The 18,496-nt window shown below is 42.5% G+C and overlaps 1 long non-coding RNA gene across 1 annotated transcript in view; it reads right to left on the minus strand.

Annotated features, from left to right (window-relative positions):
* The window catches only part of LOC123362087, a 56,748-nt gene that overhangs the window by 26,687 nt on the left and 11,565 nt on the right, over positions 1 to 18,496 (minus strand). The window contains exon 2 of the long non-coding RNA XR_006576337.1: positions 10,737 to 10,772. This is a non-coding gene — a long non-coding RNA (uncharacterized LOC123362087). The remainder of the gene's footprint in view (positions 1 to 10,736; positions 10,773 to 18,496) is intronic.

The raw sequence follows: 18,496 nt of genomic DNA on the forward strand, positions 1-18,496 counted from the left end.
TTTTAATAAATAAACCTGAGGTGAAAGGGGCTGCTGGGCCACACATTGCTGCTGATAGAGCAGCTAGGCTTCTGGGGTCCTAATGAACTCAAAAAATAATACACATGAGTTGGCTACTGGAGGCCTTTGGCCTCCTGCCTCACACACAGATAAGGCATGTTCACCTGGCTGTGGCTTATTGCCATATTTAGACACCCCATTCTACTCCTCAGTGGCAACAGCCGCATGGGAGAAATGAGAACAATTTTCTATGTACTAGGTGCTGTATAGGTGCCTTGTGTAAGATTCTTTCAGTAAAGATCCTCAACCCCTACAAAGATTCTGCTTCCCCCTTCATCTACTTGTGTAGCTCCCATCAGAGCATCTACACTGGCCAAATTCATCTACTGAAGTCACTGGGGATGAATATCAGCCAGGGATGAATATCAACCATCCTCTATTGAGAAATCCTATAGAATTTAATAGAGATGAACCCATTCAGATTCTGTAGAAATTATCCTAAAAAACTATGGAATGTAAAGGAGAATTATATCTTTTCTATTGTTTTTTTTAATCCATGCTGTTGAATTCAGTAGTAGGCACAGAAGTCTCCACTAAATTCTAAAAGAAGGTTAAAAAAATAAGCCAAAGGCTATCACTTTCTGGTTAATTCTATTGGACCGTTACATGAAGGACTGAGGGAGACGTCTATATTTTAAATGCCCTTTCCCTTTTTGAAGCCACTATGTCAGTTTGTTTTTGTTTTTCCAGCTCAAGAGACTGTCACTGAGCACACTTAGCAACGAACTGTTGTTAATCCCTAGCCTCATCCATTCTGGTAGTTGCAGTCAAACATGATTCTCAAGCGGTTCCTTTGAGCAATATGGTTGAGGTCTAACTGATTTCAATGGGCTCTGCATGCACCCAATGGTCTGCTTGCAGGACTGGGCCCATTTTAGGGTCATTGAGCTCTGGCTTCTTCAAGGACCTAGGTTAAACTTTAATTTAGGATATTTTGGTCTGGGATACAAGTGAAACAAAACTTGCCTGAATTCTCTTATGGAATTACAACCCAGGGCTTTTCTGTGTGCGTGTGTGTGTGCTCTCCCATCAGTAAACAATGTAATGTGATCAGCTTAAACATCCGACGAAGTGGGTATTCACCCACGAAAGCTCATGCTCCAATATGTCTGTTAGTCTATAAGGTGCCACAGGACTCTCTGCTGCTTTTACAGATCCAGACTAACACGGCTACCCCTCTGAAGCTTAAACATTAAAACAGAAGCAGCAACAACTCTCCATCTTTGCTTTGTAACCTTTGTATTTTAGGTTATCCGTTCTATATTTAATCAACAAAGGATATATTTTAATGGAGCAGGGCAAAATACATAACAGAATTAGAATAGTACAATATAAAACAGCAAAACAGATACAGTGAATTGTTTCTTCCTGTGTTTGATTAGTAAATTACACCATTAGTAGCATAAGTGCTAAATGATTAGGAGTTTTTAATTCTATACTTTTAACCAGAGTACATCACAACACTTTGAAAAAACCATTAGTTCCACATACATATGTAATTTGTGGAGTCACTGCAATAAAACTGTAGTAATCTTGGATTAGGGCAGCTTGCTAGCTCGCACTCTAATGACCTATGGTCTGTTTTTATCCTGGAATTACAACAGGCCATAACTTGTTTGTAAACCATAGAATTTGTGTTTATGCATAGACTTGCCATAGCTCTCTTGAAGGCTTTTTAGAATGAATATAGATGTGGCCTCATTCATACTTTATCACATATTCAAAAGATTGTCCTTTTTAGAGCCTGTAATCAAAATCAGAAAACTTCTATACACTTAAAAGTGTTTTTCTAAGTCTTCATGGGACGATTAAGCCTTATGTCTGGCGGTGAGCAAATAAATTAGCATTCTAGTACTAAGTGCTCTTAAAATAGCTTTGCTATAGATCTATCAATTGTTTACATTTCTTGAATAAGCTAGAAACAAAGAAAGCCTTTTTGTAAAGGTTTATGAGCATTTTTCCATGAAGCAGGAGTCAAACAAAAGATCAAAGCAATCCATAAAAACAATAAAAAAAATCCTTGACAAAATGATCAGCATATTTTAGGTGGGAAAATCTATTTGGGGCAATTCAGAAAAATGCTTTCATGGCTTTTTAATAAAAAATGAATTACTCAATCCCAGTAGACATAGTATCTAAATATTAGTTTCAGCTTTATAAGAAAGCTGATGATGTAATATTTTAGCAGCCACATCATAGCCTGGTATGAAAGAGTCTGTAGTAGTAACAGAGGGTACATCTACACTACAAGACTATTTCGAATCTACTTAATTCGAATTTGTGGAATCGACCTTATGAAGTCGAAGTTGTGTATCCACACTAAATACACTAATTCGACTGTCTGAGTCCACAGTAACGGGGCCAGTGTCGACGTTGGAAGCGTTGCACTGTGGGAAGCTATCCCACAGTTCCCGCAGTCCCCGCTGCCCATTGGAATGCTGGGTAGAGCCCCCAATGCCTGCTGGGTGAAAAAATGTGTCGAGGGTGGTTTTGGGTAACTGTCATCATTGAACCGTCACTCCCACCCTCTCTCCTTGAAAGCGCCGGCGGGAAATCTGTTCGCGCCCTTCTCTGGTCGTTTACAGCTCGGACGCCACAGCACTGCGAGCATGGAGCCCGCTGCGATCATCACTGCACTTATGGCCGTTGTCAACTCCTCGCACCTTATCGTCCACCTCTTCCACAGTCAGCTGCTGAGAAATTGGGCGAGGAGGCTCCGGCAGCGCGGTGAGGACAGGAATTCACAGAGTGGCGCAGACCTCTCACAAAGCAGGGTACGCCGCGCAGTGGAGATCATGGTGGCAATGGGTCAAGTTCATGGTGTGGAACGGCGATTCTGGGCACGGGAAACAAGCACGGACTGATGGGACCGCATAGTGCTACAGGTCTGGGATGAATCACAGTGGCTGCGGAACTTCAGGATGCGTAAGGGCACTTTCCTTGAACTCTGTGACTTGCTGTCCCCTGCCCTGAAGCGCCAGGACACCCGGATGCGAGCAGCCTTGACTGTGCAGAAGCGAGTGGCCATAGCCCTCTGGAAACTTGCAACGCCAGACAGCTACCGGTCAGTAGCGAACAACTTTGGCGTGGGCAAATCTACCGTAGGGCTTGCTGTGATTCAAGTAGCCCACGCAATTGTTGAGCAACTGTTCTCAAAGGTAGTGACCCTGGGAAACGTCCAGGTCGTCATAGATGGCTTCGGCGCGATGGGATTCCCAAACTGCGGTGGGGCTATAGATGGGACTCACATCCCTATCCTGGGACCGGCCCACCAGGCCAGCGAGTACATTAACCGAAAGGGCTACTTTTCTATGGTGCTGCAAGCACTGGTGGACCATAGGGGACGTTTTACCAACATCAACATCGGGTGGCCGGGCAAGGTTCATGACGCGCGTGTGTTCAGGAACTCTGGTCTGTTTAAACACCTCCAGGCAGGAACTTTCTTCCTGGACCACAAAGTAACGGTTGGGGATGTGCAGATGCCTACAGTGATCCTCGGGGACCCAGCCTACCCGCTAATGCCCTGGCTCATGAAGCCCTATACAGGCGCCTTGGACAGTGAGAAGGAGCTCTTCAACTACCGGCTGAGCAAGTGCAGAATGGTGGTGGAGTGTGCTTTCGGATGTCTCAAGGGGAGATGGCGGAGCTTACTGACTCGCTCGGACCTCAGCGAAAAAAATATCCCCGTTGTTATTGCTGCTTGCTGTGTGCTCCACAATCTCTGTGAGAGCAAGGGGGAGACCTTTATGGCTGGATGGGAGGTTGAGGCCAATCGCCTGGCTGCTGATTACGCTCAGCCAGACAGCCGTGCCGATAGAAGATCCCAGCGGGAAGCGCTGTGCATCCGGGAGGCTTTGAAAGATAGGTTCCTCGGAGAGCAGGATAACCTATGACTCTCCAGTTGATTTACAGAGAAGCTGAACCTGAGCCTGTTTCAGTGACTGTTGACTTCGATCTGCGGTTACATACTCCGTTCTCCAGGTTTCCCCCCTTCCAACACACGTTTTAAAATAACTTTGATGGAACACTGATTATTAATAAAGTTTTCTTTAATTATGAATTCCTGTTCAAGGGTTGAAACATGGACGCGGACTGTGGTGGGTACGGTGTGCACTGATGTCCAGACCGCTTCTACACTAGAGGAATGACATGCTCCTACAGCGGTCTCTGGGGGGAGGACAGTTGCAGGTGGGTGTGCAGGAAGGGGTGGGTTTGCAGGAAGGGGTGAGGAGTGCCGTCTTTGGGACGGAGTTTGGATGCAGGCTCTGGACTGGGGGTTGGGGCGTAGGAAGGGGTGAGGGGTGTGTGGGAAGGGTGAGTATGTGTCCGTGGATGAGGGCTCTTGCTGGGGCTCAGGACATCGGAGAGGCTCGTGGCTAGGGGGGAAGGGCATGGTAAGGGCAGCCTGCCTTGCCATTTGTGGATGTCAGGCGCTAGGACCCTGGGGCAGCATACACCTCACAGACTGACCCGGGGCAGCATTCACCTCCCAGAATGACCCTAGTGCCTAGTGACTGCAGTCTGTGTGTGTCCTGCTGTTGATCCTGCCCCCAAGTCTGTACCCTGGTAATGGAGGCTGTCCTATGCAATTAAAAAACCCCTCCCCCCCTTCACACAAAGTCTTCTGACAAGGAAAACGTGACGGAAACAGTGAATAACAACAAACTACTTTTAATACTCAACTACACAGTGGGGGGATGAAACTTGGATTTGGGACTGGGTGATCCAGGAAGGGAAGCACTTCTCATACTTTAGGGAATGAGAGCTGTTTGGTACATGAGCGCTCTGCTGGGGTGGAGTGACAGTTTTCACGGCCCCTAGCGCCCCTCCTTCTTGTGATTTTTGGTGAGGGGGAGACAGGACTTTGTGGCGGGGGAAGGCGGTTGCAGATACAGTTCAGGGGGGCTCCTGCCTGCTCCTGCCTGCGGTCCTGCAGAACATCTACAAGGCGCCGGAGCGTGTCCGTTTGCTCCCTCATTAGCCCAAGCAGCGTTTGAGTCGCCTGCTGGTCTTCCTGCCGCCACCTGTCCTCCCGTTAGCTGTGTGAGCGCTGGTGCTGACATAGGGTCTCCCTCCACTGTCTCTGCTCGGCCGCCTCGGCTCTGGAGCAAGCCATCAGTTCAGAGAACATGTCGTCCCTAGTCTTTTTCTTTCGCCGCCTAATCTGCGCCAGCCTCTGTGAGGGGGATGCCGGGGCAGTTCGTGAAAGAGCCGCAGCTGTGTGATGGGAAAAAGGAAGTGATTTCCTTGAAAAGATACATGTTTGCGAACACTGAACACAGTCTAGTCAGTTTCTGTGAACAAGACCATACAGGGCACCTAGTCTCACGAGCTCTAAGGACAAGTTCGAGATTTCGGAATACGCTTTCATTGGCTGCGGTCTTGCACAGGAGATCGGACAAGCGGGGCGGTACAGCTGAATCCGTGTAGCAGGCAGGCCTGGTAAGCACTACACTATAGGCTGCTTAACAGTTAATGGATAGCTGTGCTCTCCCGCTGAAGGCAATCTGTAAAGCATAAAGTCTGACCCTGTTCCAGCCCCTCGCGGCTGTGCACGGGAAAGATCACTGTATGCTTTTCCTCTGTGGCCTCCAACACGTGGCTGTTAAACGAAGGTCATTGCTATGCAAAGTAAAAGTCAAGCATTCACAATAGTAACAGTACACTAAATGCCCTAATTAAATGCAGCAGTCGCCGAACGAGATTACCCTGAGGCGGGTCACTCGGAGAGAGAGAGAGAGGATGCTGCTCGAATCCCTGCACAGACCAGGACCGTACGCTGCAATGCTGGTGGAGGCAATGATTCCGCTGTACATTAGGATGGCCTGGCGCAGAAGAGTGTGCTTCCACGGAGCACCAAATAAGGCACCTCTCCCCAGGAACCTCCTGCGGAGACTTTTCGAGCGGCTCTCCGAGAGCTTCGTGGAACTGTCCCAGGAGGATTTCTGTTCCATCCCTATATGTGTGGACCTTCTCTTTATATAGTTTGTTAAGGAAAAGTTTTTATATAGTTTTTACATATTTTTTATTCCTGTTTTTTAAAAAATAAATGTTTCCATGTTTATAGCACTTACCGACTGATCCTTCCCCTGATTCTGAGTCCGGGTTAACGGCTGGGGAGGGTTGGTAGGGGATCTCTGTGAGGGTGATGAAGAGATCCTGGCTGTCGGGGAAAGCGGTATTGTAAGCGCTGTCACCTGCGTCATCCTCCACAAACCCTTCCTCATCTTCCCCATCGGCGAACATCGCCGAGGAACTGCCCCTCGACACTATCCCATACTCAGAGTCCACGGTCACTGGTGGGGCAGTGGTGGCAGACCCACCTAGAATGGCATGCAGTGCCTCGTAGAAGCGGCATGTCTGGGGCTGTGCTCCGGAACGTCCGTTTGCCGCTCTGACTTTTTGGTAGCCTTGTCTCAGGTCCTTGATTTTCACGCGGCACTGCATTGTATCCCGGCTGTATCCTCTGTCTCTCATGGCTTTGGAGACCTTCTCGTAGGTCTTTGCATTCCGTTTGTTGGAGCGCAGCTCCGAAAGCACAGACTCATCGCCCCACACAGCGATCAGATCCAGGACTTCACGGTCTGTCCATGCTGGGGACCTCTTTCTATTCTGGGATTGCATGGACTCCTCTGCTGGAGAGCTCTGCATCGTTGCAGGTGCTGCTGAGCTCGCCCCGATGTCCAACCAGGACATGAGATCCAAAGTGCCCAGACAGGAAAAGGAATTCAAATTTTCCCAGGTCGTTTCCTGTGTGGCTGGTCAGAGAATCCAAGCTTGGACTGCTGTCCAGAGCGTCAACAGAGTGGTGCACTGTGGGATAGCTCCCGGAGCTAGTAAGTTCGATTTGCATCCACACCTAGCCTAATTCGAGATAGCCATGTCGAATTTAGCGCTACTCCCCTCGTCGGGGTGGAGTACCGAATTCGAACTAAAGAGCCCTCTAGGTCGAATTAAACGGCTTCCTAGTGTGGACGGTTGAGCGGTTAATTCGAATTAACACTGCTAAATTCGATTTAAAGTCCTAGTGTAGACCAGGCCAGAGAAACCTATCTTCTAAGTGCTATTAGAATAAGATAAATGTTTGGAGAGAAATCCTGGCCTTATTGAAATCAATGAGATGTTGACTTCAACAGGGTCAGGATTTCATCTTGCCTGTGGTATACAGGTATATGTGTTCCAATAGGTTGCACTGATCCTCTTTGAGAAAAGATGACCTAATACCTATTACCAATGGTGCAATCGCATCCATGTGGAACACCTTTGACTATGATGACTATGACCATGTCGGCAAAGGAATCTGCCTGTATGGCTCACTTGCAGAATCAGGGCCTTAGCTGAGATCCCTAAGCTCACGTCATTTGAGATGCAATTGTAGCTTAAACCTGAAGTTGCAGAAATGAAATCTACTTGTTCATTTAAGTCCACCAGGCACCATGAATTCCATTTTAGGAGTTTCTCTGGTATTGAGATTAATTCTTGGGGTAGGTTAGGAATGCATTTTTATTATTGGTGATATGATCATTTAAAAACGAGACAAAGAAAATGATAAGCCATGATAGTGAGGCTTTAAAATCAAAGCACTAAATTCCTATCTTAAACCAGTATAACTTTACTGCAGCCAAGATACTCCAGTTTTATACGGGGTATAGGCAGAGAGCAGCATTTGGCTAAATGGTCTCTAGTATGCATTTGATATAAAGTATTTGTTGTGGAAACATGTACAGTGTCTCTCATGTGGTGGCTATGGTTAACATTTTCAAAAGCACCTAAATGACTTAGGAATCTAAATCCTGTGAGATTTAGACTTCTAAATCATTTAGGCACTTTTGCAAATTGTACCCTTAATTTCAGCAAATACATTTCAATAATTGATTGATAGTTAAACAACATTTAAACAATTGGAATCCCTTGACTTAATGAAGCTGCTATTTTATATTAAATACTGTTTACTAGCCACTATTACACTTATGAACGTGAGTAGCTACTTAGGCAAGTATTCTCTCACATGGGTAATGCTTGCAGGATTGGGACCTTAAGCCTCATTTTAGCAAAGCATTGAAGCATGTTCCTAGGTTTATCCCTATTCAGTAAATCAGTTAAGCAAGTGTTTAAGTCCTTTGCTGAATAGGTCTGGACTGCTGAGTCAGGGCACTAGTGACATTTAGAGAAGGTCTGACTCATAGCTGGAAAGCCTCAACAAATCTGTTTGTAAACTGATTGTCATTGATCTACAATACCTGTTTAATGCCTGGGCGGAGCTAAATTGACTGCATATTTAATAACTATAAAAGGTACTAAAGAACGACCAAGAAATACTTTATCATGAATAAACAATTGAGAAATATGTTGCTGAACAGTGTTCAATTAACCACCCTATGTTGAAACGAAAAAACTGCTTAAAACTAATATTATGTTGTCAAGTAATATCATGTCAGCTTTCAATAAGAAAATGGATAATGCTTCTGGTATTGTGTAAATTTTTTTTAAAAAGAAACGGGGATCAGAATAAAGCTTGAACATTGAACCACACATAAATATTTTTTTTAAAGAAAAAAATGAATACACACTGGCATTGTCTTCACTTGGGAATAAGTGGAGGCAGTGGCCTTCATTAACCAATCCATGGCCAGCAATCTGTGTCTAGCTGTACCAGTACTGTGTAGATAAGGGCATGCTGGGGGTTGGGCCAATTGAGATAATCAGGATTTACCCCAACTACAAATAGGAATAAACCTTGATTAGCCCAATCAGTGCAAGCCCCGCATGTCCCTGTCAATAGTTAGACCCCAGTCTTGCAATTAATAGCACTAGGACAAACTGCTGCTATCAAGGGGAGGACTTGGGCCTTCAGGGGTAACAATGGTACAGCTACACTGTATGTGGGCACTCTCAGCAGAGTCGGGGCAAAGCCCCAGTGTAGACAAGGCTTTTACTGGGGACTGTTGTATTTTTTTAAAATATACCGTAATATTTGCAAAGTACTTCCCAACAATACATGTTTTCAGTATTTATGAGAGGCACCCTTACCTTTTCCTCTCCGCAGGACAATATACTTCTAAAATAAATATTGTCCATTTGTCCCTTCATTATAACCTCATATATCCTCTTCCACATCCCAGAGCCATTCACTAGGATCATAAGTGTAAACAGCGTGTGACGTAAGAATTCCAGACTATAAAGCTCATTTGTAGCCACTTTGCAGCATATGTCGTTTATTGGGGTTTCTATTAAAAAGTATTCTGTTGCTATACTTTACAACCAGAAAAGAGTGAATGATTGCAAATGATCACTTGATAGGAGACTTCTCTTTTAAATGGAGCTTGGAAATATGTAGGAAATCAGTGACAAAAATGTACCTCATTGACCCATTGCTGGGCATGTCTTTTTAACTCTCATTTCAAAAGAGATACCACTCCCTCAGGGTGGTTTTTTTTAATGAGGAAAATGTTGTTTTTTTTCTGTGTATTATTAATGGTGTGCATAGTAGACTCACTTGTCCCATTTATTTATGACATCAGAGGCCTTGAGCCTGCAGTGAGCTCTGTGCAGAACGACCCCCCTGACCACAAGTCACCCAAGCTGAGCTTTTGCAGAGCCGCTGCCAGGAGTTCAATACCAACAGGTCCTGCCCATTTATATTCTTGCTTTTGTTGGGATTTTAAAACAAAAATTTAAACTCAATAGCCTTGCAGATAAAAATGTTTATACTTTTGCAGGTTTCCTTATTCTCTGTTAAGTTCCCCAATTTCACTAACTTAGATGCAGCTGTTTTTATTTTTGGTTGGGGAAATATGCTAAAAGTTGGTAAGTTTAACTAACAGGCATAACAAAAGAGTGGCGACAATTAGAGCTGGTAAAAAAATTTCAAACTTCAACTTTTGGTGAAAATGTTCATGAAAAAGTCAACCCATTTTTAAACCAGCTATAGAGCTGGTCAAAACATTTCCAGTTGTGAATGTTTTTGATGAAAAAAGGAGAGAAAATTTTCATGAACATTGTGACATACTTTTATTTTTCTGTTTTTCAAGCAGTCCTCGTGATAATGGAGGTACTGTATCATAACACTGGCACCTTACTCAACCCTGCATCGTGATTTTTTTACCCTTGATTGTGTCACAATCACACACCTCGCTACTTGCTTTACTGGTATAAAACATGAGGGAGAATAGCTAGATAAACAGGCAGAGAGACCTGACTAAGTATCAAATTAGACCCTTGGATACGGGCACAGGTTTCACTGTGACTTCAATGCATGCACCTATCCACAGGCAGAATTTGTCCCTCCAAAAATTATTCTCTACAGAGGCAGGAGTTTTACCTCAGCTTTATGCATCTTACTGAATAAAGTCCCAAACATACAAACATGCACATGAATAACTTTGTACACATGAACAATCCCATTGAGTTCAAACGGACTACTTATGTACGTAAAGATACGCATGTATGTAAATGTTTGCAGGACTAGAACTCATGTTAAGCCTTTAGTGAGCTAATCAAAATATTCCTTCAATCCAAGTACTATAGACTATTAGTTTAAATGTGATAATTATACAGTTTCATCACCTACACTATTTGATGGTGAACATATATACAGCAGAAATATGCTACAGCATTGTTATCATTTTACTATATGACATGATTGTGTAGTAGCTGCTGACATTTTCTTCACTTACCATTGTTATGATGTGTAATGGTTACATTCTGTAGCCCTACAATTTAAAGATAAACAAAGATTTTTAAAATTAGAAACCCACTGCTTCCAGCTGGCATCGAAATCCACATTTCAGCAAATAATTAGCACGTCAGATATTTGTAAACCTAGACATATTATTATATAAGAGGCCAACCCCAAAACACCATTTTACTGCACCAAATAAAAGTAATGCACATAAAGGGCCCAGTTCTGCTCCTATTGGAACCAAAACTCCCACAGTTTTCAACAGTCAGCCAGATCGGGTCCAAAATGCAGGCTTTAGATATCCCATGAAATATTGACCGTCTGGAATTTATTATGAAGTAGAAATCCCACCAAACTGGAAATTTCACATAGGAAAAAGAAATCACATTGTGCTTTTATCCTGATAGGCTGGAAATGATGTAACAGAAACATTATGATTTATAACAAATGTATAAGCTATGCAGGCAGGCCATTCCCAAGGGACATATGTGGTAAATGAAGAATACCAGTGGCAAATAGAATTTACATCAAAGCAATCCAGCAAACCTCAAACACTTATTACTCTATCCATGACCTTTGTTAGTACACAGAGGTAGAATACAGCTTAACTTGTCAGCATCTATCTAAAACTAAACCCTTCTGTTTAAATGATTACTGAAAATGAGATGAAAACTTTATACTAACTATTCAAGATACATTTGTATCATTATGCTCCATTGCCTGTAAATCCTGAAGAAAGTTGATTGGGTTAATATTGGGTTGCTTAGCTAATAGAGTATAAATCTTCCACCTCAGGGATCATGATATGAGCATAATTAAGTTCTGTGATTGTGGTCTCAGTTCAGTTTTTTGTGGACACTAGCCCACATGACAAAGAGCAGCGTATAATTAATCACAAATGGTAATCACTCTGCTAAGGAGAGACCCAGAATAATAAAGCTAGCACTGAGACTAAATTACTTCACACCATAGAAGCTGGTGGCATACAGCATGTACAAATGGAGGTAGTAGTCTTTATAAAGCTCAGGGGGGAAATGTCCTATAATTCTGCACACCGAATTATGCTTTACCAGGCCTGACCACTGTAGAAATAATAATAATAGGAATGTAAATCTTTTATTTGTATCACAATAACACCCAGAGGCCAAGATCAGGCCCCATTGGGCTAGGTATCATACAAACAGGTTGTGAGAGACAGTCTCTATCCCAAGGAGCTTATAAAACATACAAAGTGGGCAGAAAAACAGACATAGAGAGTCCAAGGTCACACAGCAGGTTGGGATGGAGATAGGAATAGCACACAGGTCTCCTGACTGACACACCACTACCCCATTCCCTGGACCACGCTGCCTCTCTCATTGCTAATTAATTAAAGCTTTTATGTTGCCTTTTTCACACCGCCTTTCTACCAACACTAATGTATTAGAGCTTTATGAGTACTGCATTTACCCAAAATCACTTACGTCCTGTCCATGATTTCACATTGCGAAGAGGCTTTGGCTCCTTCCAGAGATTGCTCTGAGCCCCTGATTTAGCAACAGTGAATCTGGGACTTCTCGTTTTCATGGCACTCTAAATATGGACAAATGTTGATCACCTCACTGATGCTGCACCCTACACAGGCTCAAGTGATCGCACTTTCCCACCATTTATCTATACATAGAATAGGAGTTATTTCTTCTAACAATTGCAGACTTCAGAGAAGTCACCACTGGAAGGAGAACTCTCGGGGGGTTAACTTTTTCGAGGCTTGTCTGAGGATTAGCAGCCCACTGAAAAAGTGCAAACATCCAAATATTAAATTAAATAAAAATGCGGCTTAATGGCAATAAAATAAGGGCCAGCTTCTTACACTATTATTCAAACTTAGTAATATCTTAGGGTGGGATTTTCAAAAGTGTCTATGTAATTTAGCATCACATCTTTGGAAATTAATGGGACTTGTACTCTGAAATCACTAAAGCACTTCGGCAAATCCCATCCTGGCTCTGTGACTAGTTCCATGGATTGCAGTGGGGCTGTTTGTGGAGGAAGGTCTTACTCGGTGTGAGTAAGAATGTCAGACTCTGACCCCAACAATGGAGATTAATTTTATGCATCTATCTGTGATTTATAACAACATATGAAAGGCATCATCAGTTACTCTGCGTGGGAATGCAATGGAATTTCTGATCAGACGATCAAAGACCTCCCAGCCTGTGACAAAATTAGGCAAAATTAGGAATAAAAATTATGGGCTAGATCTTCAGCTGTAGCTTCATTGACTTCAGTGGAATTATTCTGATTTACAGCAGCTGAAGAGCTAGACCAGGTTGCCATTGGCCAGCCCAGTACAGGCCAATGGAAGTATATGAAACCCACACATGAGTTGATATGTCTTTAACATGATCTGCAGCTGGTTGGAAAATGATACGTATTTTCAGCAAAAACAGTCAAAAATGGCATTTTTATGTGTTTATTTAATTACAGGAAAATGTATGTATTTTCACTGAAAAAAGAAAGAGAGTAGGTGGGTGGGTTTGGGTTGATTTTTTGTTTTGGTTGGGTGGATGGTTATCTTTTTTAACAACGAAAAAATTTCTTTGCTTTTTTCAGTTTTTGAAAACCTGGAAAATTTCCAATGAAATGAAAATACTCTGCCAGAAATTTTCGTCACCAGCTTTATTGAACAATCCTTGACCTTTTGGTGTTGGTGTCTGTCAATTAGGCATATACATTAAAGAAAACAAATGTTAAGAAGACCTTTACTTTTTCCCAGATATGCTGCAGACCTTTGGCTGAGTCTCAGCTGAATAGTTTGAGAATTCTCACTGCTTAGTGGAGCAGCACAGAGCCAAGAGGCCCAACAAAACCCTTCCTTCATCTGCAGATAAGTGGCCTATCAGTACATAGAGCTGTCTTGGGGTCTGGGAGGCAAAAGCTATTAAATCTAAGATTCAAAGCCAGATCTCACACTTGGAAATGCAATGCGCTAAGTGTAGGCCACCAAGACAATCCATGACATTTCTTTAATATTCAGTCACCCAGCTGCAGTGAGAATAATTTTTAAAACCTCAGGAAAACATTGGTGTATTTATCTCAAATTAAATCCACAAAGAAAAAGAAGGATGCTACAAGGGTAAACTATTCAAACATACTTATAATGTTGGATGTCAAACAATAGAATATTGTAAATAGTACCAAGAAAGGCCTAATCCTATAGCAACATTTAGAGAAAACATATGATAGCAATAAAAATTATTTCTGCAACCCTTTCACCACTTGTTCTATGTGGGAATGATAAGAAATAGTCCTGCTCTACATATTTTTAAGAAATAGCTCTCCCAAATAATACATTACAAAAGAACAATTTTATGTATTGAGCCTCTATTGTGTGTCACAGGTTATTGCTTTTCTGGAACATGAATTGTATTATTAGCCCCGGTTTGCAAACTTCACTATGGTTCACTGTGGAACCGGTCTGAAGGGGCTATTTCGAGCGCTGAGTTCTACAAGAATTAAGGAAGTGGTTCAGTTTTTATTCCATTCATCTCCCCAGTGAACACAAAAGTTCCAATTTACTTTATTTAAATTAACACTGGGTTAGACCATTAACTAATATACATTCATTAAAGTTCATCATCAGATCATGACCTGTGAAGTATTGCCAGCTGTATGTATGTTATGTCAGTTGCATTTTATTTCAGAATTCTATACTCTCGCTTATATTTTAGAGCATGGGTTGATTCATAGCAATACCCCTGTAGTCAAATTTGTGAAAGATGGATTTTTGGAAATGCTCTTTTGTACTTATGGAAGACATGCAGGATCTCTTTCAGTGGAATCACTGAATAGTAATAATACAATATATTGCACATATGTGTCTTTCATCAGAGGATCTCAGAGCAGTTTGCAAACATTAATTAATTAAGCCTCACTGCACACCTATAAGGTAGGTAAAAATGTATTTGTTCAAATGGCTAAACTGATGGACAGAGTGTTTAAATGACTTTCTCAAGATCATAGGGTGAGCCAGTAGCAGAACTTGAAACAAAATCAGCAATAACCCTACCTACTAGATTACTTTGACCTCCTCATTTCCTGGAGCTGAGTTTCATTGTGTTTGGCTCTACAATACCTCCCCCCCCCCTTTTAAAGAGAGAACTAGAATGGACTATAGGATTTTTATGGAATTAGAGATATTTTTACCAAACCCCTAAAAGAGGGATGATTCTGTACTGCCACGCTCATGCCTCCCCCCAGCATTATGGAGACTTTTATTTCTTTCTGCTTTTATCTGTCTCTAACGTTGCTGGGAAATGGCTTTTTTTAAATGAGGTTATGCTCTCAAAGAGTTGTGTTTTTGGCTTAGTGGGAGAGCAACAAAGACATGGGTCATCATCCCTTTATAGCTCTGCTTTTCCTTTCATTTTCCTCTCTCTCTCTCTCCCCCTTTCTCTCCAGTTATCTGGGGCTGGGGAGAGCTATTCATTTTGTAACATTTGTTCTACCTTCCCCATTTGTTTAAGGTTTTTGAGCTTCAAATCAAAGCCACACACTTCCAAATGGCCAGATTTAAGTGCCTCCTAGTTCTTCCCTTTCTAAGGTGGAGCTTGGTTAAGGAATCTTAGTAAAACTGGGCTCTTTTACTGTTTTATTTTTAAATTTACTGTAGCTAAAGTGTCAATTCTTCTTCTATTGTAAATCAAGTGACCTCTGTCTTTGGAATTAACTCCAAATAGTTGGTCTGGACATGAACTTCACAGTCAGTCCCTCCTCCATCCTGGCTGACATTTTCCCATTAATTTCTCTTTCCCTTTCATCCATTTATTGGCTGATGAGACTATAAATACACTTCATCTGCTTTTACTTTGCTTTTTAAGGATAAACCAATACCCAACATGTTGTCTTGATTATGTCCAAAAGCAAAAGCCTTGCAGGTTACTAAGTAGCAGCGATAGCTTGAAACTTGACATTTTGTTAATTGTGTCAAATTGGATTTTCAATGGATCATTTTGTTGTACATCTAAAACATAAATGGCATCATGCAGAAGAAATGCCATATCTGAAAGGAGTGCAGGGCAGGATTATATGGGCAAACAATAAAAAAAGATCTGGTGATTGATCCCGTGATGCGATACAATTTCCCTCCTTCCTACCACTCCAGCCGCCCCAGACCTCTGCCTCTGCCCAGCCGTTCCCACTCCTAAACAACATATAACAACCTTTCCTTTTTGAGAGGTGCGTTCAGCTGTAACCACAGTCTGTCCCTGTGCTGCATTTCCCTTCCTGAAGAATATGCTTCATTCCCATTGACCTCAGCATAGAACTTCCCCATAGTGCTAGGCATTGTGCAGGCTTCCTAAACTCTTTAAAACTAATGGCCTTGTGTGAATGTGTGTTGTGGATTAGAGCAATCAGTTATAGAATAGCCACAGTGTTTACATTTATTCTGGGGACAATTTTCAAAGGCACAAGGGACACCCAATTCCCTTATTGGTATTATTTATTATTTGTATTCTGGTAGCACCTAAAAGCCCTAATCGTCGACCAGGACCCAATGAGCCACATGCTGTACAAAAACAGAACAAAGAGAAGACAGTTCCCTCCCCCATAGAATTTACTTACAAGCTAAGTAGACGCAAGAGACAACAAATGGAGGCAGTCAGACAGATTGGGGAGGACAAGAAAATGAGTTACCAGTAATATTAATCAGCATGATCAGCAGTGGTCTCTGCATACCAGCTGCCAAGCTATTGTTCATTTTTTTTGTAGGTATCATGGCAAAGTAGAGTTTTAAAGAGGGATCTGAAGGACAATGAGGTAGCTTTGAGGATGTTTATGGGGAGCGCCTCTCAAGCGTGAGGGAAGGCAAAAATGCAAATTCCATTGATTTCCAGTGAGAGATGGGTGACTAATTGTCCTGTATGCCTTTGAAAATCCTCCTCAAAATAAATATACACATACAAATATAGGTTAGCTGAACCCTACAACCACAGGAATGCTAACATATATTCTGCTCTCATAGAATTACAGTAACTCCTCCCTTAACATTGTAGTTATGTTCCTGAAAAATGCGACTTTAAGTGAAATGATGTTAAGCGAATCCAATTTCCCCATAAGAATTAATGTAAATGTGGGGGTTAGGTTCCAGGGCAGTTTCCCCTACTCTGCAAGCACCAGGGGCGGGGGGCTCAACCCCCAGCCCCACCACTCCACCTCTTCCCCCAATCCCCCACCCTAGACCCACTTCTTCTCCCCTGCAACCTCCCCCCCTTGCGGTGTTTAGGAGGGAGGGGGGAGGAGCGAGGACTTGACGCAGGTTCCCTCTGTCTCCCCCCTGCCTCCTGCCTGGGGCAATCAGCTGGCTTGTGGCGTTTGGGAGGCAGGAGAGGGAGCGGGAGCCTGCGCGCCAAGTCCTCGCTCTTCCCTCCTGCCTCCAAAACGCCGCAAGCCAGCTGATTGCCGGGGCCAGGAGGAGGGGGAAGGTGCTGATCCGCGGGGTCTGCCAGCGGGCGGGAGGCGCTGTGGGGGCGTAGGAGGCTGCCAGCTGTGGAGAAAGCAGGCAGCCAAACAATGTAAGAGTGGAGCATTGCACAACTTTAAATGAGTATGTTCCCTAATTGATCAGCAACGTAACAACAAAACAATGTTAAGTGGGACAACTTTAAGTGAGGCATTACTGTACTACAGAACTAATTTTCTTTCTTTCTTTCTTTCTTTCTTTCTTTCTTTCTTTCTTTCTTTCTAGAAGTAGTATGGAATTAACTGTTATGAAACAAGAAACATAAATGCTACTGTATGTTATTTGTAAGAATTTCAACAAAGATTTAATTTTAAAAACTGTCCTGCTTTTAACATTGATTACTACAGCCGTTAACAAAAATGTTTTTTAAAATGGCTATATTTTAGATTAGTTTTCCATTTTAAAACATTTTTGAACAGGTAAGAATATAAGACCATAAGAACGGCCATATTGGGCCAGAACAATGGTCCCTCTAGCCCAGTATCCTGCCTCCTAATAGTGGCCAGTGTCAGATGTATTAGAGGGAAAGAATAGAACAGGGCAATTTTGAGTGAGCCCTCCTCTGTTGTCCAGTCCCAGCTTCTGGCAGTTTGAGGTTTAGGGACCATGGTATCCCTGACCATCTTGGCTAATAGCCATTGATGGATCTATTCTCCATGGATTTATTTAGTTCTTTTTTGAACCCTGTTTTAGACTTGGCCTTCACAACATCCTCTGGCAATGACATCCCTCAGTTGACTGTGCATTGAGTAAAGAAATACTTCCTTTTGTTTGTTTTAAACTTGCTGCCTATTAATTTAATTGGGTGATCCCTAATTCCTATGTTATGTGAAGGGGTAAATAACATTTCCCTATTCAATTTCTCAATACCTTTCCTGATTTTATAGATATCTATCATAACACCCCCCCCCACAGTTGTCTCTTTTCTAATCTGAACAATCCTAGTCTTTTTAATCTCTCCTTGTAAGGAAGCTGTTCCATACTCCTAATCATTTATGTTGCCCTTCTCTGTATCTTTTCCAATCCCTATATATCTTTTTTGAGTTGGGACCACCAGAACTGCATACAATATACAAGGTGTGGCTGTACCATGGATTTATATAGTGGCATTATGATATTTTCTATCTTCTTAGCTATCCCTTTCCTAGTGGTTTCTAACATTCTGTTAGTTTTTTGACTGCCACTGCACATTGAGTGGATCAGAGAACTATCCATGAGAACTCCAAGATCTCTTTCTTGAGTGGTAATAG

The sequence above is a fragment of the Mauremys mutica genome, chromosome 1 (assembly GCF_020497125.1).
Source record: "Mauremys mutica isolate MM-2020 ecotype Southern chromosome 1, ASM2049712v1, whole genome shotgun sequence".
NCBI lineage: Eukaryota > Metazoa > Chordata > Testudines > Geoemydidae > Mauremys > Mauremys mutica.